This window comes from Halichoerus grypus, chromosome 5 (genome assembly GCF_964656455.1).
Source record: "Halichoerus grypus chromosome 5, mHalGry1.hap1.1, whole genome shotgun sequence".
NCBI classification, from domain to species: domain Eukaryota; kingdom Metazoa; phylum Chordata; class Mammalia; order Carnivora; family Phocidae; genus Halichoerus; species Halichoerus grypus.
In genome coordinates, this window is record NC_135716.1 from 71,737,090 (window position 1) to 71,761,550 (window position 24,461).

At 41.0% G+C, this 24,461-nt stretch overlaps 1 protein-coding gene across 1 annotated transcript in view; it reads right to left on the reverse strand.

Annotated features, from left to right (window-relative positions):
* FAM110B (family with sequence similarity 110 member B) overlaps nucleotides 1-9,501 on the reverse strand; it is a 149,752-nt gene extending 140,251 nt beyond the window's left edge. The window contains exon 1 of the mRNA XM_036088297.2: nucleotides 9,152-9,501. The gene's annotated coding sequence lies outside the window, so the exon portion shown is untranslated. The remainder of the gene's footprint in view (nucleotides 1-9,151) is intronic.
* Between the last annotated feature and the right edge of the window lie 14,960 nt (nucleotides 9,502-24,461).

The window sequence follows — 24,461 nt, forward strand, 5'->3', positions numbered from 1 at the left end:
TCATCTAGTTTGTCGAAGGCTGAATACAACAAAAAGGTAGAAGGGACGATCTGATCTCTGCCTGATTCCGTGAGCTGAGACACCCGTCTTCCCCTCCCCTCACTCTGGAACTTACACCATGGGCTATCCTAGGTCTCCAGCCTGCAGATGACAGATCTGGGACTTCCCAGCCTCCATAACCTCATGAGCCACTTCTTCCTTATAACAAATCTCCTTTAAAAAGACATGGAGATAGAGACAGAAACAGAAATCTATTGGTTCTGTTTCTCTGGAGAACCCTAACATGAGATATCTGTGACTAATAAATACTACCTGGTCAAATAAAAAAATCCAAATTAAAATGAGGATATTTAAGTATTTCAGACACAAAATGTTTGATTATGTCTTAGTATCCGGAATTAAAAGGTCTTGGCGATACAGTCTCTTTATCATTAACTCACAGTATCTAAACACCTTTTGGGAAAGGTCCGAAGGGCAGACAGAGCTTTTCAACAGCTGAATGCCTCACACTGAAATTACTCTAGAAAAGGCATGTGGAAATAGCAATGGGGATTAACAACTAAAGCAGTTCGGGCCTGTGCTGGTGAATTCTGAGAGGAAAAAAAATACCTGGAGGAGAAATCAGATAAGCAAAATAGGCCATATGAGTTGGAATGTGTGACACTGGGGAAAAGGCAGAGCCACTTCTAACTGGGAAATGTGGCCACCGCAAAAGTTGGTATTGAAAACTGGACCTCTACACACACACACACACACACACACACACACACTCGCATGTGCATAACTACATGATATGCGTGGGACTCCCATCACTTCTGTGGAAAATTCACTTAAAACCAATTTCCAAACAATACAGATAGAACCTTATTTCAACTTTCCACAATATGTAGATTTATATGATTGGAATCCCCTCCCCCTACAAGAACTATAAATATAAATTCCCTAATAGGAACTAGAAAAAAGAAAATCTTCATTAAATGAAATAACTGAGCCAGTCTATCCCCTCAAAGATGGTGGCCACTTTGACCAAAACATTATAAAAAGGTTTATATGTGGTTACACACCCGATTTGTACTGCAGGTTAGAACAAAGCCTGCAGAAGCTACGAAGAACATCCATGACCAGTCACATTCAGAACCAACACAAAGAGTCCTCATCTTCTCTCATGGTCACTAAACAAGAACAAAATGTCTTGGGAAGAACAACATCTGATTCTTAAAAATCACAACATTCCAATTAACGATCATTTGAATGAGCACAGGCCAGGGATAGATTAAAAGGATTTTTTAAATCCCTAACTCATAGTCAGGAGTACAATGAGCCTTCCATTTCACCTTGTTCTAACAACGGAGTCAAGACACGGAAGTGCTGTCAGGATTCACTGGTATTTCTCAACACTTCTGAGTTCTGTTTCTGTTTCTGACCAACTGTGAAGTGATAGCCCTATGGTAGCCAGGGAAAGAAAGATGACAAATAGGTTGCACGTGTAGGTGAATAAATACAAGCATACACCTATGATTGTGGAGTGTGTCTGCACAAGGATTTGAAAATAAGTCCTTACCAAAAAAAAAAAAAAAAGAAGAAGAAAGAAAGAAAGAAAGAAAAAGAAAGAAAGAAATTAAAAAAAGAAGAGAGAAGAGGTCCTTAGATTTTATTCGCTAAACTTCACCCAAAGACCGCAGTCAACAAGCGAGCACCGTGAAAGCTTTAAAAGCCTGGAAAAGAATACATAAATATTCTTATTTCTAAAATGGGTATGATTTCCTTTTGTGAAATACAAAGAGCATCCAAATGCCCTGACCAGAGTCATTATAATGAGATGTGGCATCGTAAGTAACAAGATCTGGCTCAGACGCAGGGGCGAGAGCCCGCAGTCCAGACTGCTGACCGCGCAGGTCTATCAGGCGGCTGGCTACGGCCCCAATTTCAGGGCCGGCTTCTGGAACGGCCAGGGCAATCTGACAAGCATTGGTTGCTTTTTATAGTGGGTACATTTCTCTACCTTGTTTCCTCTTGTGGTTTTGATAGAAGGACTAGGTGCCTGAGAGCTGGCATCTCACATACCAGGGAGGCCTTGGGTGACGTTTGGCTTGAGGATGCTCTCGGAAAGACCAGGGCGAACCAACAAGCATGCCCTACCCCAAGAAATCCTTGTTTCTGAATATTAACTCTCGTTCTCCTCTGACTCTCTGTCCCCAAAACACTCAACCAAGGACTGCTTGAAACCTGCCCGCTGGACCTCAGGGATAGCCACCTCACTGGAAAGCCAGTCATCTCAAATGCAAAGGTGAGAGCAGAGTTCTGCTTGCCTTCTGGCCTTTCTGCTGTGCCTTCAAGCTTGCAGGGAGGCAAAGGCCTCATAACCAGCAGGTCACCCTCGGACCCCAGCAGGTAAGTACTCAGGAGGCCCTGCAAGGGGCCTGGCACGGTTCTAGGCACTGTGGATTCGGCAGCCGCCATGACAGCATCCCTTTCAACCTGGAGAAGGTACTTTCACCATGTAAAAATTACACGGTTCTAGATAGACGCGGCGCCTGTGAAGAAAATAAAGCAGGATGACAGGAAAGAGGGTGGCTGGAGAAGGGGCTAGCTTAGCTCCCGGGGTCAGGGTGAGTCTCTGAAAAAGTGACTTTCACCTTGTGACCTGTATGGTGAGGACATACAAGACAGATGGAACGGCCCTTGAAATCCGAGACACAGACGTAAGCACAACTAGCCTCGGTGGAGTGCTCTGCATTTTGCAAGCACCACCTTACTGAACCCTCCCAGCAATATGACATGAAGTAGGTTATCCCCGTTTTACAGATCAGGAAACTGAGGCTCCAGAAGCCTCCGGTAACGCCCTCACGTTCACACAGAGCCAATCTTTGCCCCCAGACAGACTCACCTAGAAAACTTTCTCTCAGTCTCTAGGTAATGGGCTGTCCTACAACTAAGTGTTTGGCCTGGAATCCTCATGGCCCTGACCGAGCCCTCACCCTGGCCTCACTTCGCCCTGCTCCTGGTGTCACAGAAATAAAGCTAGTAATTCCCCAGGGCTCTGCCACCCATTCTGAATGTGTACACAGTGTCCGTGACTCCCCTTGAATCTGACAAATCTGGGCCGTCCCAGTTTCCTTGATCTCTGACACCAGCAGTCTGTAGTGCATGTGAGGACAAAAGAATCTGTGAATGCCTTCTCTACACATATTGGAAGTATCAGAAAGACTACTGACACCGGATGCAATTGTCTACACCAGCTTCCAATCCTGAGGGAGGGGATTTCACTACATATGACCCCCAGGTCCTTCCAAATAACAGGATCCAACTTGGATCACTGATACACAAATAGAAATAAAATACAAATCGGCAAGCCCTTCCAGCTTGAACTCCAGAATATACCGTATTTCACCGATTCTAAGACACATCTATTTTCCCATTTTAATACCTGAAATCAGGATTCATATCACAATGAGCGGTATGTCGAAGCTTAACTGGCAGTCTGTTTTCTTTCTTGGTGTTACGTATGATAATCATGCATCTTAAGATCACTAGGGGGTTAGGTTAAGAGAAATTCAAAATTGTGCAAACATCAGGTTCCCCCCATTTCCTTTCTTTCCTTTAAGTCCAACTGGCTGGTCACCATGACAGCTTTTTGTCTCCCCATTTCCCCTCTTTTCTGGCACTCCATCCTCCACAGGGCAGGCCGTGTGAGCTGCCAAACCTGCACCCTAGAGCCTGGCCCTCCTTGTGTCACACCCTCTAGCAGTTCCCACTACTTTAGAATGAACAGAAATTCCTCCTTCCCCCCGCCCCCATGGCCTACAAGGCCTTGCTGACCTGGTCACTCTCATGTTGTCTCCTGGTCTTCACAAAGGCAGGTTCTGCCTGCCTCAGGACCTTTGCATAAGCTGCCCTCTCTGCCCAGAGACCTTGCAGAGATTGCCTCTTTTTTTTTTTTTTTTTTTTTCCACTTAAGTCTCAGCTCAAACATCCTCCACGGAGCCCTCCCAGGCCACCCCGCCCATCTGGGAACACCACCCTCATTCCTGACTGCACTTACTGCTGCTTGAAACTAGATTTTCATGGGGCACGTGGGTGGCTCAGTTGGTTAAGTATCTGTCTCTTGATTTCAGCTCAGGTCATGATCTCCGGATCGTGGGACTGGCCCCGTGTCAGTGTCAGGCTCTGAGCTCAGCAGGGAGTCTGCTTGAGGATTCTCTCCCTCCTTCTCCCTTGCCCCCCAACTCGAGTGTACCCACGTGCACACGAGCGCTCTCTCTCTTTAAAACAAATAAATAAGTCTTAAAAAAAAACTAGCTTTTCATTTATCTGTTTATTACCTTTTTCCTCCATTTGATACCATAAAGCTTCAAAGGAGCAAGAACCTTCTTGGGCACTGCTTATCCCCAGTACCTAGGCACACAGTGAATCCTCTATAAATATCCATTTAACGTAATAACCATAATAGAAGAAATTACTAAACTACATTCTTTCTAATGGTTACTTTCTTTTCATTAAGTTCCAGCCAATGAGACAAAAAAAAAAAAAATGCTGGCAATGATTATTTTGAAGCCTATCTGTGATTCCTCCTGAAAAAGACAAAAAAGAAAAAAGAAAGAAAGAAAAGACACAAACTTCCAGTGCGGCTTTTGAGGAGCAAATGCTTTGCCTTACAACATAACCACTCAAAAATTTCCCATATGCTTCTAAATTGTATCTTTAAAAGCTTTCTCTGGAACTGGACAATTTCAAAATCCATTGATCTTGCTCTGATGTATAAAACATACCACAGAATTCTTATAATTCTTCTAGAAACCTGCCTGCCAAATGACATATTGTTTCCTTTTGCTTACTATTCACCTTTGAACTTCCCTCTAAAGTGTTTACAGTTTTAAAATCCCAGCTTTTGCGCTAGTTCCAGTTTAAAATTGTTTAATCATCCACATGTTCACTATTTTTATCACCAAACATACTGGAAAGAGGAAGTAAATTGTTTCTTCTACTAACTACTAAAGTTTAAAAAAAAAACAAAAACAAACCCAGTCTTATGTCTTTGAATGCTGTGTTCTCATGTGACTCTCCTTAGGAGACTCAAAATGTTAAAAACATAAACATCACATGCAGTCCCTTTTCACAGGAAGGAGGAAACCTAACGTGTCATAATAGGAATATGCATGATTTAAGGTCATTAATTTTGTATCACAAGAGATAATCTAGAAATAAACCCAGGCTTAAAAACAGGAGGCAAATGTATTCTGCAAACATTTTGAAGCCTTGCCCATACCTTCATTATCTATAGTTAATTGTACGGGTGATGACATCCACAAACAATGAAAAACCGTATTTCTTACTACTTTCTCTAAAATCTTCCATGCGAATGATCCAGTTAACTTATCCTTTCAAACTTCAGAACCAATGCTACCTTTAGCTTCTTTGGTAAAACATTTTGGGCAAAATTTGTGTTCTCTTCTGAACAATTCTCCAATACTACTTTTTTGTACTTCTAGAATGCTTTCAATACAAAAATGACCATTAAAATTTAAACTAAGCTCTGCCTAAAGTGTAAAAGTAAAAAAAGGAATACACTGAAAGGAGTTTGATCCAGTGTTCCATTAATCATCGTAATGTACTTAATTATCTGATGTAGTTAAGTGATGGAAGTGAATAAAGCTCCTTTAACCAAGGGAAGGAAAGTCAGTGGTGGTAAAGGGGAGGCTAGGACTCTCACCAGACCACCTACGCAAGAAAGCCAAAAACAGACCCAACACGGCTTCATAATCTAACCCACTTGCACTGGCCTTTACATAGTTGAAAGAAGTTAAACCTGCCAGTCTTCTCCTTAGTCCTTCTAAAATAAGCAATCTTTAATAAGTATTGTGAAATATCAGGAGGTTATCTCTGAATATTAAAATTAACTTCATTTCTCCTGTTTGGGACTCCCAACGCTACCCAGGAAATTCAAAGCGTGTCACTGAGTTATGAAAAAGGGATATGTTGGTATCAAACCCCAAAAGAACGTCATGAGCACCTCCTGAATGTGCAAAACAGAGGCTATTCCACATGGGGTGGTGGAAAGATCCATGGGTTCCAGAGGCACACAGGCCCCCAGTTAAAAATCGCAGCTTTGCTACTTAGTAGCTATGTGACTCAGCCAGTCACTTCATGTCACCCGAAGAAAGAAGATAACAACCACTATCCTGTGTTGGAATAAAGAGAATCCACTGTCAACTGCCCAGGACGAGGCCAGTCCCCGAGCCAGCCCACAGAGATAACTCGAATTACAGTCCAGAAAGCCCTTGTTCTGAGACTTCTTATTCACTCCCTACCCTTGGTGCTGTACTAAATAGAATGAATATCTTTTTCTTGGATGAGTCATGGCTTTGCAGAGCTTCAGAGTCTTCATCCTGAATATCAATGCTCATTGCATCATACTGGGACCCAGAAAAACGGCAAAAATTAGAATAAATGAGAAGCTGTTTTCTTAAAGTCATGATGCAACTGGGTTTCTTATCATTTGTTTCTCTCTCTTACAAGTTAAGTACTGAAAACAAGTCCAGGTTAGTTGGAGATCCCTTAGGCTCAGAAGGATCAATCTTAACCTATTATGGACAAATAAGAGGAAAGAGTACAGTTGATTAAATTAGATTTTTACAAAGCGATGTTTGTCATAACACCTGGAATACTCAGGTTTTCAGAAAGAAAAATCTGGCCAAGTAAATAGATTGAAAAATCTATTTCTATGTGGAAATACAAAGGAGAGACTTTTTAAAAAGTTTATTCCTAAAAAGATTGTTTAGACCGTATCTGTATGGTGAGAGTATATTTTGGGGGCAAGGGCAAGCAATGGGATTACTAAATTAACTCTTCCAATTCTACCTGACCACAAATGCGCCTTGTCCGCCAGAATTACGCACAGCACCACCTACTGTCAGACTGTGCGTACAGCAGCTTTGGTACGGCAGGGCCCCAAGAGTTAGCCATGCCTTTGATGAGCTAAGTAAACTGCTGAGGAGTGAAAGAGATACCATTTCAAAGTTAAAAGGCAGTGGGGGGGACCTCAAAATGAAAGCAAACCCCTGACAATCTAGCAAGATATCTAGGTAGCAAACACAATCATTTGGTTACAGACACATGGCAAGTAAGTAGTTTTCATTTTTCTTATGGTAGCTAATTAGGCTGCTCTAAAGATTTGAAAGCCCAAGTAAGAATTATAGGATCTGGCTGATGGATATACAACGCGCATGTTTATTATTTTTTTTAATACAATGCGCATGTTTATATATCATTACCTTTTGCCCCAATGAAAGTTACCTCACTGTTGTGCCACCACAATGGAATTTCAAGTAGGAATCAGAAGTATTATTGTCAACCCAGAGAACGAGGGGGTTCAGAATGGGGTGCAGAGCCCATGTTTCCCCTAATGTCTAGGCTTCTCCTGAGACACTTAGGCCCTTAAGGATAATTAAGTCTTCTTATTATGAAATGTACCTGGATATGACGGCTCAGGACTGTGTTCTTGCCCTTACAGATCTGCTATATATTGTGCATAATACACAGAACAGACTGTCAGTCATAAGCAAAACAACAACCCAACCTCAATTCGGATCTAAAATTAAACCACAGACTTAAAATAGACCATGACTTAAAAGTGCTCCAAACTGAAAAACAAAACAACTGTTTTCCAAACAGAAAAACATATGGACTGATAAAAAAAAAAAAAATTAAAAATAAAACTAGGTGACACTTACCTAGCACTGTGTTCCAGGCGCTGCTCAAAGCACTTAACAGATTATCAGGTTCACAAAGCATGGGCACCTCCCTGTTCAATGAGTGACTTTACTGTTTTAAAATCTATAGTAGCACCATAAATACCATAGGATAAATCAATGGGATGTTAAGGACAAAGAAGTCTGGCTTATCATTTACCTCACCCTTATGTTAAAATAATTATGCTTAATGATCTGAATGACCAGGGGTTGTGATGTCACAAAATAAGTACAGGTTAGTACAGGTATTTTCCATGGAATGACTCCACGTGTAAACTGGGGAGAAGATGCTACATAAAGGTCTTCAACACCAGCAGGGGAATGAGGAAAATAAAAGTCCTATTATCTATACTGCAACAATGCGTATTCTACTATCCCATTCCCCTTCTTAAAAACAAACCAGTTTGTAGTTCTCACAATGCCAGCCATGCAGTGTTGTCACAGATGTGTGCCAGATTTTGCACAGGATATGGCCGTGAGGAAAAACCCAGAGTTTGCCTGTATCTTAGGCAGCAAAGAAAGCCTGTTCATTGTTGTGGCTCAGTAAATCCAAATAACAACTTGAAAGGGTTAAAAAGCCGGGCACCAGGTGTTTTCTTTCCACTTTCCCCGAGTAACTGAAGCACACAGCAAAGTTCTCTCTGCTACCCTCCCCACCAGCCTGCGCGGAGGGCGAACTGTCACTGCCATTTCCACCACGCAGCTCCCGCTCCCAACAACAATCAGAGGGCACCAGGCTGGGCAGCAGGCACCGGCGGCTTCCCACAGCCTGCACGCGCTTTGCTGCCAAGTTACGAGCTCCGCTGGGTGACGGGGGCACGAGGTAGCCAAGGATAATTTCATTCTATTTCAAATCTGTGTGCTTTCAAAGAAAGTGAAGAGGACCGAGACCATGGGTGGAGGTGGAAGGGGTAACCAAAAACAAACTTTCAGAGCCTCTGAATCTGCATCTCTTGCAAGAATTCCCAGCCGGCGATTAGAAGATAGTGATACCCACAGGGATTTAGGCCCCCAGGTTGGAGACCACGCGAGGAGAAGGGGTCGAGCGGAGTCCGGGTCACTCGCCTACCCACTCCTCCAGCAGCAAGGGGCAGGCGCGCTTTCGGAGCCCGCCGCTCGCGCCCCGCAAGCCCGCCCGGCTCCGCAGCGCCCCTGCCCGGCCTCCCCGCCCATCCCAGACGCGCAGCCGAGCGCCTCCTCTCGCGGCCCACACAGCCGGTCTGGGGGTCCGTCCCGGCCAGTGCGGCTCCCGGGCCGGCCTAGATGGACACCCAAGCCGGGCGCGGAGGCTCAGAGGCGGACCCGGTTCCGCTCCGGCCGCGCGCGGCTCGGGCATTGTCCGCAGTCGGAGCGCCGCGCGGCCACCCGCCCGACCCCCGCCCCGGCCCCCGGCCCAGCCTTACCTCGGCCGCGCTCCCCGGCCCCGAGCGGTGCGGCCCCAGCCGGGGGCCAAGCTCCTGGGGACCGCAGGGAGGAAGGTCGGGCCCGCCAGGAAGGGGGTCCGGGCCGCCGGCGCCGCCGGAGGGCCGAGCGCGGGCCGCAGGGGCAGCCGAGTCCTCGCGCCGCCTCCGCGGGGCCACGGATAAAGAGCTGACCCGGTTAGCCAAGGGGGCTCGGGACGCAAGGCCGTGGAGGGCCCGGCTGGCGGCGGCCGCGATGGTTCTGTCTGCACCGAGTGGGAGGGCTCAGGCGGGCTTCGCGGAGCGCGAGGGAGGGAACTTGGAGCGAGTTGCTGTGGCCCAGAGCGCGTGTCCCTGTGGAGTGTGCACGCCCCTACAGAGCGCCCCGCCCCGCCTCCGTCCCGCCCCCTTCCCACCCCCTCCCTGTCCCCGCCCCCGCTCGCACCCCCACTTCCAGCGCCACCGCCTCCCTCAGCTCTATCCCCTCCCCCATTCCCACCCCGGTCCCACCTCTAAGCCCCTCCCATAGGCCCACCCCGCACTCCCACCTCCAAACCACTCCCACATGCCCGCCCCCACTCCCACCTTCAAACCCCTTCCACACACACACCGCCGCTCCCGCCCCGGTGGGAAGAATCCACAGGCTCTCAACTGCTGGGCAGCCCCAGATCAGACCACAGCGCACTGGGGACCTAGAGTCTGGTTTGTGAATGTGATGATAGCCCCACCTGGTAGTCAACCCATCCAGATGATCTCCGTGTCTGACATTTTCTATGGACTCGCTTCCACATACTCAGTGGAGCCTGCTTAGCATTTGTAGACTTAATTTCTGAAGGCCTTTTTAAGACTCCAAAAAATGTTTGGAGAAAGCAGTAAAGAATATAGAAAAAATCTCAAGCACGATGTACAGCCCCTAGAGTATGGGCCTGCTGCTGTTTCCCAATTAACTAAATGTTTCGGGGTACATCATGATTCATGTCATGTGTAGTTTGGTAATGTTTTTCTTTAGATTCACTTAATTACTTGGTTTTTCGAGGGTTTTGTTATTTTAGGAATACTAAGCACATTCTACTTTAGTTTTTACTATTGGGAACTCTAGTGGATGAAATCCATATTTATCAAAAGGATTGAATGAGATACAAACTCACAACATAATTATTTCTCTAAAATATTTAACAGAGATTTCTTTATACCTTTCGTACATTTGAAATAAAATTGCATTCAGCCCATTTCCTCAGAAAGATCATCTATATTTGAATTGTGTGACTTGTTTCATTCAATTTCTGAGATTATCAAATAAATAAAACTCAGACTTCCACAATAAATTTTTGGCTATTTATAAGAGAACCATTTTAAGAAAGTGACATGATACTGGGTTTTGAATGGAAATTTCCTTCACTACTAACACATTCCATGTGATGATCATACATTTTGTTGTGGTCTCCATTAAATCCAAAAGTCGTATAACGGTAGAATGAAGTTATTTTTCATCATTAGCATAGCAAATCAGAAGTAACTTTTCTCACCCCAAAGTAAGCTCTTAAAAAAACTAACTTCTTTGTCCCAACCTCTTCCATTTAGGTATTGCTTCCTCACACCATGTGACAGACCTTCCCTGTCATTGCAGGGGCCTGTGACTTCTGCCAGTGAAGAGTGCATCTCATCCCCTAGGCACAGAGGGAGGAGGGGAGATACACATGATCTAATCTGGGAGAATGGGGGTCCTTTTTCTGAGCTGAGACCATGCCATGTAAGTCTGAAGCAGCTGGACGTCGCCTATTAGAGAGTAAGGCCATACCAGAAGAAAGCCAACTGAGCAATAGACAGGAAGAGTCCTGATGGCATCAATGAGCCCCTCCAGGCAGCCACCTCTGAAACCAGTAAAAACCCCTGGATTTCTAAGGAAATGCACCAATAGATTGTCTTTCTAGTTTTCTTTCTTTCTAGGTTTCTTTCCAAAATACTCATGAAGCCATAGAAGATCCCCATGGGATCCAGGCTCTGAGAAAATCAGGGATGTAATCAATGAGTCCTAGTTTCTCTATCACCTAAATTACTTCATAATAAAATAAGGAAGCCTTAACTTTTAATAGGACTAAGGATCTCATTTAGGGTATTACTATTGCCCAGTGTAGGTTTAATATTTTCATGTTGCCCCCCTTAAAACCAAAAATTAATAAAAGATGTGGTTAGAAAACACAGAGAGAGAAAACAATAATATGTCTAAACCATATCACCCCAGTAAATTTTTTGTCTTGCCAATTACTCCAATAAAACATGCCTTCATAATCCCCAGTACTTTCCTCTTTTCTGGACTGAAAATTTTAGGGCCTGCTACAGACTTTCAGGGACGGTTGAAATTGGTTTGTTGTTCTGGAATTTTATTGTGTTGCATATTGTTCAGGAGAAGTGGGCCTTTGGCCTATGCTTGGAATTCTTTTGTTCCACAGAAATTGTCTCCAAAGTATGTAACAATATTTGGCTAGTACCCTAACAAGCATCCATACACTAATTGGTATGTTGCTTCACCATTACTCACAGGTCACTTTTGGGTGGCAAGGGAGTGGGTCAGACAGACATGAAGACATTGCTCTGAGCCTCTGATTGCAAGAGTGATTTCTAAGAGGGGGCGCCTGGGTGGCTCAGTCAGTTAAGGGGCCAACTCTTGATTTCAGCTCAGGTCTTGATCTCAGAGGCCTGGGATCTGGCTCCACACTCATCAGGGAGTCCGCTCGAGGATTCTCTCTCCCTCTTCCTCTGGCCCTCCCCCTCTCGCACTCAAGCTCTCTCTCTCTCTAAAATAAATAAATCTTTTAAAAAAATAAAGGTAAAAGAGTTTTCACTAGTTTTTCTTCAGATGGGTATGTACCTGGTCATGTCAATAACTAGTGATATTTCATGCACGAAAGCCCATGAGCTATTCGAATATATCATAAACAGAGTTGAGCCCCACAAAAGATACAAGTAGGTAAGCCATCTCCAGAAACATGACAGAGTAGCTTCAGAGAAAAAGTAAAGAGAAATTAATTCTGGAATCCAGGTCCAGCTCTGACACGTGTTCAAGTGATTGGCTCTGATTCCCCAAGGGAAAATTTCAGCCCAATATTCAGAGGTCCTCCACGTCCTTGTGCTGGCTGCGTGTAATGTCTGTGCCATGTCCTTGCCCTAGAGTGGTACAGAAATCTCTCATTTAACCTGGGCTCCCGTCTGTCCAGAGCCCACCCCAGAAAAATGGTGTACACCAGCAATTTTCCAACCATGAAACAGAATCACCTGGAGGGCTTCTAACAGCGCCAAGTCTCCAGGTTAGTGGGAGGAGGGATAGGCATGTATATTTTTTTAGAAGTTCTCCCAAGCAATTGTAATGATCAGCAAAGTTTAAGGTAAATGTCTCTGAATGTGTGCTCTTCATTCCACAAAAGAAAACTTGAGAGACCATGTGATCAGACTCCATTGACTTAGAATTGTATGTAAAATTAAAGTTATTGATTGAACAAGCTCCATTTGTCTTTTTCCCTGAAAAGCCTATAGTTCTTCCGAGGTTATAGAAAAAGCAGTGAAGAACGCTCCTTGGGAGGAGCAGGGTGGGTTTGCCAGAAGCAATCACACTGAGAAAGAACAGCTCCCAGCAAGACAGAGATAAGAGAATGTTAACTAGAAAAGCCTTGTCAGTTACTTGCAGGAAGAGGGACTCCACCAGAGGCAATCGCCCCCAGGGTTATCTCTTCTTGCATATTTCACAGTTTATTACATGTCCGTGCTGATGATCAGAGAAATTGAAACAATTGAATTATGTTCACGAATACTGACCTGCATCATTTCATACTACTAAGGGTACCCTTGATTGAATATTTGGTCTGTGCTACGCAATCGACATGCCTCATTTTTAATTGTAGCAATAGCTCTAAGCATAAATATTATAAGCCCCATTTTATGAACAAGAAGCTCAGGCCCAGGGAAGGTCAGTGATATAGCCAAGGTCACAGAGTTAAGAATTGAAGGATTTCAAGGCTGGTCCATGTGACCTCAAAGCCTATATATTTTTTACTCTAAACCAAACTTGCCTCTGAATCATACAAATCGTCTAGTTAATAAGAGAGTGCCTGGCCACATGCAGCTATTTAAATTTATGTGAATTAAAATTGAATTGGATGAAGACTTCAGTGTCTCAGTCACACTAGGCACTTTTCAAGTGTCCAATAGCCACGTGGCGCTGATGGCTACCCCATTGGACAGCACAGACAAAAAACATTTCCATCCTCATTGCAGAAAGTTCTGTTCGCACTGATGCTTCACCTATTTGTATTACCAACGAAGAAAGCCAGTGTTCTCTGTGATTGAATTTTTCAAGTAAATTGCTCCCACTGTTTTGATGGAGTTCTTTCTAAAACATGTAATACATTTATGTTCCTGTGTCTTAGTCCATTTGAACTGCTATAACAAAAATACTGTAGACCCTGGGGCTTATAAATAATAGAAGTTCATTCCTCATAGTTCTGCAGATTGGGAAGTCAGAGATCAAGATGCCAAGGGATTCAGTGTCTGGTGAGAGCCCACTTCTGGATCATCGATGGCCACATGGCAGTAAGGGAAGGGAGCAGGACTCTCTGGGGTCTCTTTTATGAGGGCACTACTCCCATGACCTAATCACCTCCAAACGCCATGCCTACTGCTCGCACCTGGGGAGGTTAGGATTTCAACCTTTGACTTTGGTGTATGCAAACATGAATTGCATTCTGCCTTAATCAGTAGAGCACACTGAACAAAATGCCTCTTTAATGCCTCAGTGGACCTGAATGGCATGCTGTGGAGCTCATGCTTCTCTTTCCTCCTCTGGCATCGCTCTTCCTCATCTTCACTTCTTGTTTCTCTCAGACTATCTGCCACATTACAGTGCTCATTAATGTTCTGCCCCAGCCTGTTTCTATTTTTATCCATACATTCTTCCTATGAGTTGTCTTCCAATTCCATGTCCCCGACTACCGCTGATTTGCCAGGGACTCCAGAATTTTGATCTTTAATTTCCACCTCATTTTCTAATCTTCAGAGGGTTTTTTTTCTTTTTTCTTTTTTTTCCTTGTCCTAACTCGTTACTGGACTAGTGCTGCTCAGCGTGCTGTCTGTAGATCAGCAGTGGTCTGTGAATTGATTGTTGTTCTGGGACAAGATGAGGTTAAAAAGTAGAAGCTGCCATTTAGAAACTTTTATAGCCATTTGTCATTGCTGGAATGTTATATTGCATTGCATTTTATAGTCTGTATGCAAATAATAGACTGCAATGGAGAGATTAAAAACAAACAAACCAACCAACCCAAATGCTGTACCTGACTGCATCTGGCTATCTCCTACACCCCGAATACTCATCTACCACCTGTCAATAGCTAAAGTTGTCCTATTCTCCCCTCCTCCTGCACAAACACCCCCACTCATCAGTCAGGATCCAGGCAGGAAACAGGGAATTGAATACAGGAAACTACTTACAACAGTTCTCAAGAAGCTGAAGGACAAACAAGAAAAGGGAGTCAGCCTCGATTTTAGCGGGAGCCAGAAACTCCACTATAAAGAACACAGATGAAGGAGAAACTGGTATCCTTGGCACCCAGGAACTGGAGCTGATGACGGAATACTCCCCCCACCCCCCTCCCCCCAATGCCGAGACCATGGAGGGCACATGGATGCTGTTGTTCAATGGAACTGAATGAATGAATTGATTTTCCTAATCTGTTCTTTTTTTTTTTTTTTAAAGATTTTATTTATTTATTTGACAGAGAGAGACAGCGAGAGAGGGAACACAAGCAGGGGGAGTGGGAGAGGGAGAAGCAGGCTTCCCACTGAGCAGGGAGCCCGATGCGGGGCTCGATCCCAGGACACTGGGGATCATGACCTGAGCTGAAGGCAGACGCTTAACGACTGAGTCACCCAGGCGCCCCCCTAGTCTGTTCTTGACACTGAACACAATAGAAAATTTCCTGAGAAACCCAGATTGCCAAATATTGTGTATAACAAGTTAATTACGCAGAGTAGCTTGAAACTGTTCAGGTCCTTTCCAGCTCTAAAACTGATCTATGCTTGAGGACTGAGATGTTGTGTCTGCTTTTACAAAATAAATACATGAACTCTTGTTATTATTTGGCTCAGAACTTTTATTTACTTCCAGATTTTCAAAACTTTTGGAAGGATTAAGCTGCCAGAATTTGCTTTCATGGTATATGGAATATTAAGTTAATATATACATCTTCTGGGGCACCTGGGTGGCGCCGTTGGTTGAACGTCTGACTCTTGGTTTTGGCTCAGGTCATGATCTCAGGGTTTTGGGGTCGAGTCCCGCTTCAGGCTCCCTGCTCAGCGTGGAGTCTGCTTGGGATTCTCTCTCCCTCTGCCCCTCCTGCCCTTTCTCTCTCTCTCTCAAATAAACAAATAAATCTTTAAAAAAATTTGTATATACACCTTCTGTATTCTCAGGGTATGGAATTATGTACCAAATATATGGAGCATTTTTAAACTATTGGTAGCAAGGTGAACTTAGAACATTAAGCTATTCACTTAATAGAAATATAATCCATTTTGTGCAAGCTCACTAATTCTCATTTTCCCCGGAATCAAAAATCAGAAGTGGCATGAATAACTGAAATTGCTGATTTCATTCAAATCTCATCCTAATCAAATATTAAACCAGTTCATTAGTAGCCAGAAAAATGAACTAATTTAAACTTTACTCTTCCTTTCTACCATTATATGGTGGAGATGCAAATGAGCAAAAATATGTAATAAGCAGGAGAGAACAAGGAGAAAAGGACAAGTGAGGGAATATTAGGTCTCTGAGCCACAGATGGTACTGATACATAATAACCATTTTCCTCTATTTAAAACAGCTTAAAGTGGGTATACAGACATGAGTCTAAGGGTTCAATGTGCATTTCTCCCCCTGAACTTTTTTCAAGTGTATGCTATGGCTTCTAAATATTTGGTAAAAATATATTCAGAATTTTGTGTAGGCATTCTATTTTTCAGTCACATGGTGTTAATCTGAAGGATGAGCAACAGTATTTCTGACATCTGAAGAAATCACCTGTAAATTATCAGGAACTTTTAATAAAATGTCAGAGTGCTTTTGCTTTAGAAGTGAATTTTAACTCATTCACCCACTCATTCCTCCCTCACTTATTCTGTCACCAAATCTCTCATTTTCAATGTTTTCACTCATGCATTTCATCATTCACATCTTACATGCGCTTACTACAATAACTTTCCTGGTTCATTGTGTAATCACACAAACCAGTCAAATGTATTCTTTATTGCCTCTTCTATATTATTCTTCCATTCCCCGATTCGGTAAAAATCAATCTTTTGAGCAGTACTTCAATGACTAACTCATTTTACTTACTCACAAATTTCACATACTTTAAATTTTCTGCTAGTTTCACCACCAGCAGTCAAGACTTCTAAGTAGATATCCTTTTAGAACACCAGCAATTGCAAATTGCCAGCTAGTTTGTCATAAAAGAGGGATGAGGTAGAGGAACAGAGGGAGAAAGGTTAGAAAAAGACAGAATGGCGTGACAAAGAGAATGTCTCTACTCCCCAGCTCACTATTCCACCCAATCCAAATTCTTTGTCCAAACTCTGCCAGAAAATATACAGGAAGACTAAGTCATAGTACGTTGAAACCATTTGGGAAAAAACAAAATCAGCATATGGTGCCATTTTGGTGTTGCTGCTAGAACAGAAGCATGGATACACAATCAACATAGGCTACAAAAATGTTGATATATAATTATGGCATTTATCAATATTCACAGCTTCCTGTGACAGTCTCTACTTTCTATTTAGCTTCGAGTTGGGAGTTTTATGCAAAGTAGTAAATAGAAAACTTAAATACTAGCGTAATTTTCTCATAATCATCAACCATAATAATCTTCTGAATTTTGGATTGGCTGGGTTCCTAAACTCTTAGTAAGTATCTTAATCATGCTGTTCTTAGAAGGTCTTCCTATGTTACATTTGATTAGATTGCCTATTTCTCAGAACTCAGACCTTGCTATGCATTCATAAATTGTCCTGCTCAATTAATGGTATTTGAGTGTCTCCTCATTAACCGCATTAAGATGGTAAGTCATATGAGAACAGGGGATGCAGCTAACCCCTCTTGTGAAATTTCTCACACTACTTAGCAAAACCAGAGCACCTGACAAAATTTCATCAGATACTCACTGAGATAAATCCGTACTCCAACAGTGACTTGATTATTATGTCACTTTATATTCATCAACTTGCAATCCCTCAGAACTGGTCTAAAGTTCTACACGGCAGTATTTCTTGCATGACCAAGTGGAACACAGAAAGCTCTGGCAGCCTGGAGAAGTCCCTAATCTGCATGCAGCTCCCAACAGCCAGCAGAACACCTTTCCAGGGTACCCGGCAATGTGAATGGGAAATTATGGGAAGATCTAGCTCATCCTTGGATTTGAAAAGATTCATCAAGCCACACATTTAAGAATATGAATAGCAAAATATTCTTGTTAATTTCCTGTGCACAAGGTGTTCTTTTTTCTCTAAATGAAAATATTATATTTGAAAAAATAGAGTTGTGATGACAGTTTTAGTTCCAAACAAGATGTGAGTCACCCAGGCAGAGCAATGGAGGTGGTAGGGCAGTCACAGTCGAGTGGGCTTTTCGGAATCCTGGAAAGATGGAAGCAGAGCTGTTCTTTGGGCATGCTTGACAGCTGACTCTGCTTTTTTCCCCCAGTAACACAAGGCCTTGCTAATATTCTTCCCTCCCCCACCATTTTATGTAGATCTAATTGACATAGAGCCTTGTATAAATTTAAAATGTACAACATAATGATTTATGTATGTGTATACTAAGAAATGATTCCCACACTAAGTTCAGTTAACATCCGTCACCTCACATAGTTGCCAATGTTTCTACTTGTGATGAAAGCTTTTAAGATCCTCTCTTAGCAACTTTCAAATATACAATACAATATTGTTAACTATAGTCACCAGGCTGTACATTATATCCCAGAACATATTTATATTATAACTGGAAGTTTGTGCCTTATGACCACCCTCACCTCCTCCGCGACCCCCTGGCAATCATCAGTCTGTTCTCTGCTGATATGATTTTGGGTTTTTTAGATTCCACATATAAGTGACAGCACACAGTATTTGTCTTTCTCTCTCTGACTTATTTCACTTAATATAATGCACTCAAAATTCATCCATGTTGTTGCAAATGGCAGAATTTTCTTCCCTTTTTTTGGCTGAATAATATTCCATTGTGTATATATGCCACATTTCCTTTGTCCATTCATTCATTAAAGGACACTTCGGCTGTTTCCATGTCTTGGCTATTGTAAATAATGCTGCAATGAACATGGGGGTGCACATATCATTTTGAGTTAGTGTTCCCATTTCCTTTGGATAAATACCCAGAAGTGGAATTGCTTGATGGGTAGTTCCATTTGTAATTTCTTGAGGAAAATCCATACTGTTTTCCATAGTGCCTATACCAATTTACATTCTTACCAACAGTGCACAAGTGTTTCCTTTTCTCCACAGTCTCTCCAACACATATTTCTTTTCATTTTGATGATCCCATTCTAATATATGTGAGGTGATAACTCACTTTGGTTTTTATTTGTATCTCCCTGATGATTAGTGATGTCCTTGAACATCTTCTCAGGTATTTGTTGGCCATTTGAATTTCTTCTGAGGAAAAATGTCTATTCAGGTCTTTTGCCCATTTTTAAATTGGATTATTTGTGTGTATGTTCTTTTGTTGTTGAGTTGTATAAATTCCTTATATATTTTGGATGGTAACCTCTTAACAGATAAATGGTTTGCCAATATTTTCTCCCACTCTATAGGTTGCCTTTTTATTCTATTGATCATTTCTTTTGCTGTGCAGAAGCTTTTTAGTTTGATGTAGTCCCATTAATTTATTTTTGGTTTTGTTGCTTGTGCTTTAGGTGTCCTAGCCAAAAATTAATTAATTAATTAATTTTAAAAAAAAATTGCCAAGTCCAAGGTCAAAGAGCTTTTCCTCATGTTTTGTTCTAGGAGTTTTATAGTTTCGGGTCTTATATTTAAGTCTTTAACTTATCTTGAGTTAATTTGTATAAGTGGTTTAAGATAAGGTCTAGTGTCTTTCTTTCTCTCTCTCTTTCTTTCTTTCTTTCTTTCTGTAAATTTCCTTCTTTCTTTTTCTTTTTCTTTTTTTTGTATGAGAATATCCAATTTTCCCAGCAAGATTTATTGAAGAAACTGTCTTTTCTCTGGTGAGTAACCTAAAATTCATTTGGAACCACAAAACACCCCAAACAGCCAAAGAAATCCTGAGAAAGAAGAATGGAGCTGGAGACATCACACTTTCTGATTTTTGAACTATATTAAAAAGCTATAGTAATCCAAACAGTATGGTACTAGTATAAAAACAGACACATTGACCCATGGAACTGAATTAACAGCCCAGAAATCGACTCATGCATACCTGGTCAACTAATATTTGGCAGAGGATGCAATCTTCACTGGAGGAAAGACAGTTTTTCCAATAATATATTCTTAAATCATAATTTTACCAATTCCAGAATGAAGGTGTGAGCCCCAAATACAACAGGACTTAGGCAAGGGAAGTATTGAGCTTATGAAATCCTGAGAGATCCTTTCCTGCATGGTATGGGCTATCTGTAGCTCCATCTAGGTGGCTATATACACAGTTTGTAATTTAGACTCTTGGTTAGTTAAAATGGGCTAATTAAAGTGGATGTGTACCCGTACATGCTCATTTCCCACCAGTGTATAGCCCACCTGACATGTTGCATCTTCCATATAGCTTTATAAATACAGAAAGGTTATCTTATATAAACAACCTACTCCTTAACTTGCATTTAGCTAATTTGTTGATGAAATAAATAATATGCCTGTTTTCCTGTGCCTCAGCTTCTAAAAAGGATTTAAGTTTAAAAGTATATATATCTTTCTGATATGATAGGTAACAAATGTCAATTTTCAATGTTTCATGTGGTCAAATAATGTTTAAAAGTTGCTGTTATATGACTGAGAAATAACCCAGAATATATAATTCATATGAAAGATTATATGCTATTATGAAATCTTTTATGCTACTAATTTAGCATAAAATAATTTTAGCTTTCCTGAATGATGACTTTTTCTGGAGACTGAAATTTCACTACAAAATCTTCTTTTATTTTCAGACATAAGACTCATATAAGCAGTATAAATTCTTAATGTTTGTGGTATATTTGCAGACAGTTTAGGCTGTGAAAGTACTTAATTTTTGATGCTAGTCATACTACATTTTGTGTTTTCTCCCTCACTTCCATTTTACTCACATGTATCTTAAATACATAATTTACTTTTTATCATTATATCTTATTTTTATTCTCAAATAAGTAAAATGATTGATAAGGACCATTGTACATTTTGATAGGATGGGTTATAACAGATTCATTAGACATCCATAAAAGTTTCAAGACTGTTTAAGCACTGGCGTTGAAGTTTAAAATTATTTAATACCCTTCTCTACACTCTGGTTTCTGCGGGGCTACAACACAAAGCCAATGACCTCCAGTGCCCAACTCCACAGGCCATCCCACAGGTGTGGCAGTCTAGGGGAGGGCACAACAATTCTGGTGCTAAAAATTTTTATTTTGTGATTTTTTTCTGTCTTTCTCCACACAGACTCTGATTTTCTCTCTGGTGCAATAGATCCAATGCTGTAACTCTAAGCGTACTCTAAATCATTCTGCAAACTATTATATGACATGAGTAAATAACTGTGTTGTTCATAAGCTTCTATCTGCTTATCTTTATATATGTACACGTATTAATAATTGCAATGAGAAAGTCTTTGTGTTCCTAATGATTGACTCTCCTAAAGGACAAAACTATTTAAATGTAGCTTATTATATTTAAGAGAGCGGTTAAATAAATTATTACATGAGGAATAGATTGGTACATGTAGGTTGCAATTTTCTGCCCTAACCGCAACACTAGAGTAAAGTGATTACATAATTTATGGAGATGCACCCATCTATAATTTGGTCATAATGAGAGATTTTCCAATGATCTACTCATGTTGTAGAGAGCCCGCTGTGCATATGATGCAGAAGGGCTGGAAGGAGTCAGAGTGAGTTATCAGCAAACTATAAGATGTCATTTTAATCCATGGGTAATTTATTTACTTAAGTAATAGAATATACTCATGAAAAAAACTTAACAGATAAACAAGATCAAATAAATATAATGCAAGATCAATTTCAAATAAGTACCAAACAGATGCTGTATGGAGAAGTCAGATGGAGGATGATTATAAAATTTCCTTGAAAAATTAAATTTTAATACAACTTTATAAAATGGGAAATGGGAAAGTTATAAAGAGGAGCGTAGGGTTTTTCTGTTGGAGAAATTACAATTGTAAATAAAACAAGAAAGAACTGGTAAGTGCTCTAAGAGTCTATGGTGGACAAAGATTTAAAACAGGAAGTTAACTTCAGAAATGATTAGACTAAGAATCATCAGTGAATGACACACCAGCCAGTTGGATGGTTGCTTCTAAACAATGTTTCCAAAAATTCTAGATGGTCATAAGAGAGTCACTGGTCATTTAGCACTAACTTTAATATAAAATATTATTGTTGAGTACTTTTGACCTCTGTTGATGGGCATGATTAAATGGTAAAATAAGACTTTTTAATGTACAAATAGAAATATACAGTAATATGAATCGTAATTATATGATTTAATATTCAACAATTTTTATATAAAACAGATGTTTTAAAATTGTACATAAAAAAACAACTTTGAGATTTTGGAGTAAGGAAAGTTTTAGTTTGTTTTTAAAATAATCTAATTTTCAGGCCGCCTGGGTGGCTCAGTTGTTAAGCGTCTGCCTTCAGCTCAGGTCATGATCCCAGGACCCTGAGATTGAGCCCCACATTGGGCACCCTGCTCAGCAGGAAACCTGCTTCTCCCTCTCCCACTTCCCCTGCTTGTGTTCCCTCTTTCTCTCTCTCTCTCTCTGTGTCAAATAAATAAATAAAAATCTAAAAAAAAATTTTAAAAAAATCTTAATTTTCTATTCAGATTAGTATGTCTAATATTACAGATACAGCAAAATAATAGTAAGCCCTCATGAATTCTCAAGATCCCAAACAAAATAAAGCAATAGATCCTTAAGATCCTCTTAATCCTTAAGACTAAATATAAAAAGAATTCTTTTTCTTATTAGTGAAATTGATGAGGTCATTGAAAGTGTCAGAAAGTAAACCAAATATTTTGATGACTTCTTGGAACTATTTTTAAAAAATGTTTCATAGCAAAAAATGTAATAAGTGAGGCATAAACTCTGGATGCACTGTACACTTAATTTAATCCTCCCCCCATAATAGTAGAGAAATTATGTTATCTGGAGTAGAAAAGTTGTAAATTTCCTGTTATAAGCAAATCTGGTATTGTCATAACTCAGAATTCTTCCTTTTTGTCTTTCCTGATAGGCAGGTCTGATTTATTCTGTATACTCCCATGAATAAATGACTTCAATAAACCGACAGGCATTTTTCCACATTTGTGGGGTTGGAACTTTTTTAGTAGAGGTAAGGGGGCAGGCAGAAACAAGCTTATTTAAAAGAGTTTTTATAGATAAAAGTTCCGTTTCTTTAAGCAAATAGTAATTATTCAGAAAGGATTTCAGCATATTGTGTGTTTATTATGAGATATTTGTAAAAAGAATAAAACATCTAAATTACATGAGACCGTAACTACACCCTGGGTAATGAAGAACTTACTGTATTTTTCCACATGTTGAGGTAAACCACATAATGTACAAGAAGTGGAATGATCCAGCCACAAATATGCCTGCAGAGTTCCAGCTTCTGGTCCTTTTACTTGGATTTTTTTTCTCTGCACTGATAAGAAAAGCTTCCAAACTCGTAAAAGAGAATCTAAGAATAATATTTTATAGAAGAGAAATCCCAGGTATTTGAAAAGATTACTTGGATGGCAGCAAGAGTATATTGTTGATGCCTCACCAAACGACAGACAAATCATTTATAACAATTTAATCCAAGATTAAGGAATCTAAAACATTTTTTAAAAAATCTAAAACATTTATATGCTAAAGATAATGTTTGTATGAGTGTGTATAAATAGATTCTTAGAATTCACGGAGCAAGATGAGACCTTCGCAGTTACATACTCAATAAACTACAAGCATAAATTACATGTGAGGTTTTTACAGTAACGAGTCCGAATTAGGAGGATGACAGTAGAGGAAGATGCCAAAAGAATGGACATGTCATAAAAAGAGTTTACTCTCTAATTCAGTAGTTTGTTAATTCACTCATTCATTCAAGCAACATACACTGCAGAGTTTCTCTAAGGTGATCCAACAGAAAACAAGCAGACCAGATTCTTGTACCATATTCTCATGGTGAGAGAAAATCAATCAAATAATAAAGAATGCATAAGATCATTTTCGATGATGATGAGTGTGCTGGTTTTCCACAGAATGATGCTGTAGAAAGCCAGGGACTGCGGAGGGGTGGGGTTGAGCTAGATCACGTGGTCCGGAAGCTCTCGTTGGGAAGGTGGCGTCAGCCGTGCAAAGATGAGGGGAAAGTGTCTTCCAAGCAGAGGGAATGGCTATGGCAAATGCCCTGAGGGAGGAATCAGCTAGGTGTATTTGAGAAAAAGGAAGACAAGTAGTTCCGACTTTTGATGGTTCAACTTACGATTTTTCAACTTTACAATACTGTGAAAGCAATACACATTTTCAGGAGAAACCATACTTTGAATTTTGAATTTGGCTCTTTTCCTGGGCTAGGGATACGTGGTAGGTTCCTCTGTCATGATGCGGGGCAGCGACAGAGAGCCATAGCTCGTAGGCACGAGGGTCAACAACCAACACGCCTGTAGCCATTCTGGCCCCATGCAACCATTCTGTTTTCCACTTTCAATACGGTATTCAATAAATTACATGAGCCAGTCAACACTTTATTATAAAGTAGACTTTGTGTTAGATGATTTTGCCCAACTGTAAGCTAATATAAGTGTTCTAAGCACATTTGAGGTAGGTGAGGCTAAGCTGTGATGTTTCCTAAGTTAGGTGTATTACATGTATTTTTGACTTACTGTATTTTCAACTTACAGTGAGTTAATTGGGACTTACACCACCGTCTAAGTCAAGGAAGACCTGTATAACCAGACTTCAGTGATCAAGGAAAGGTTGGACGTGAGACTGGAGAAGAGGTAAGGCTGTGGTAAGGAATTTAGATTTTATTCTGCATGC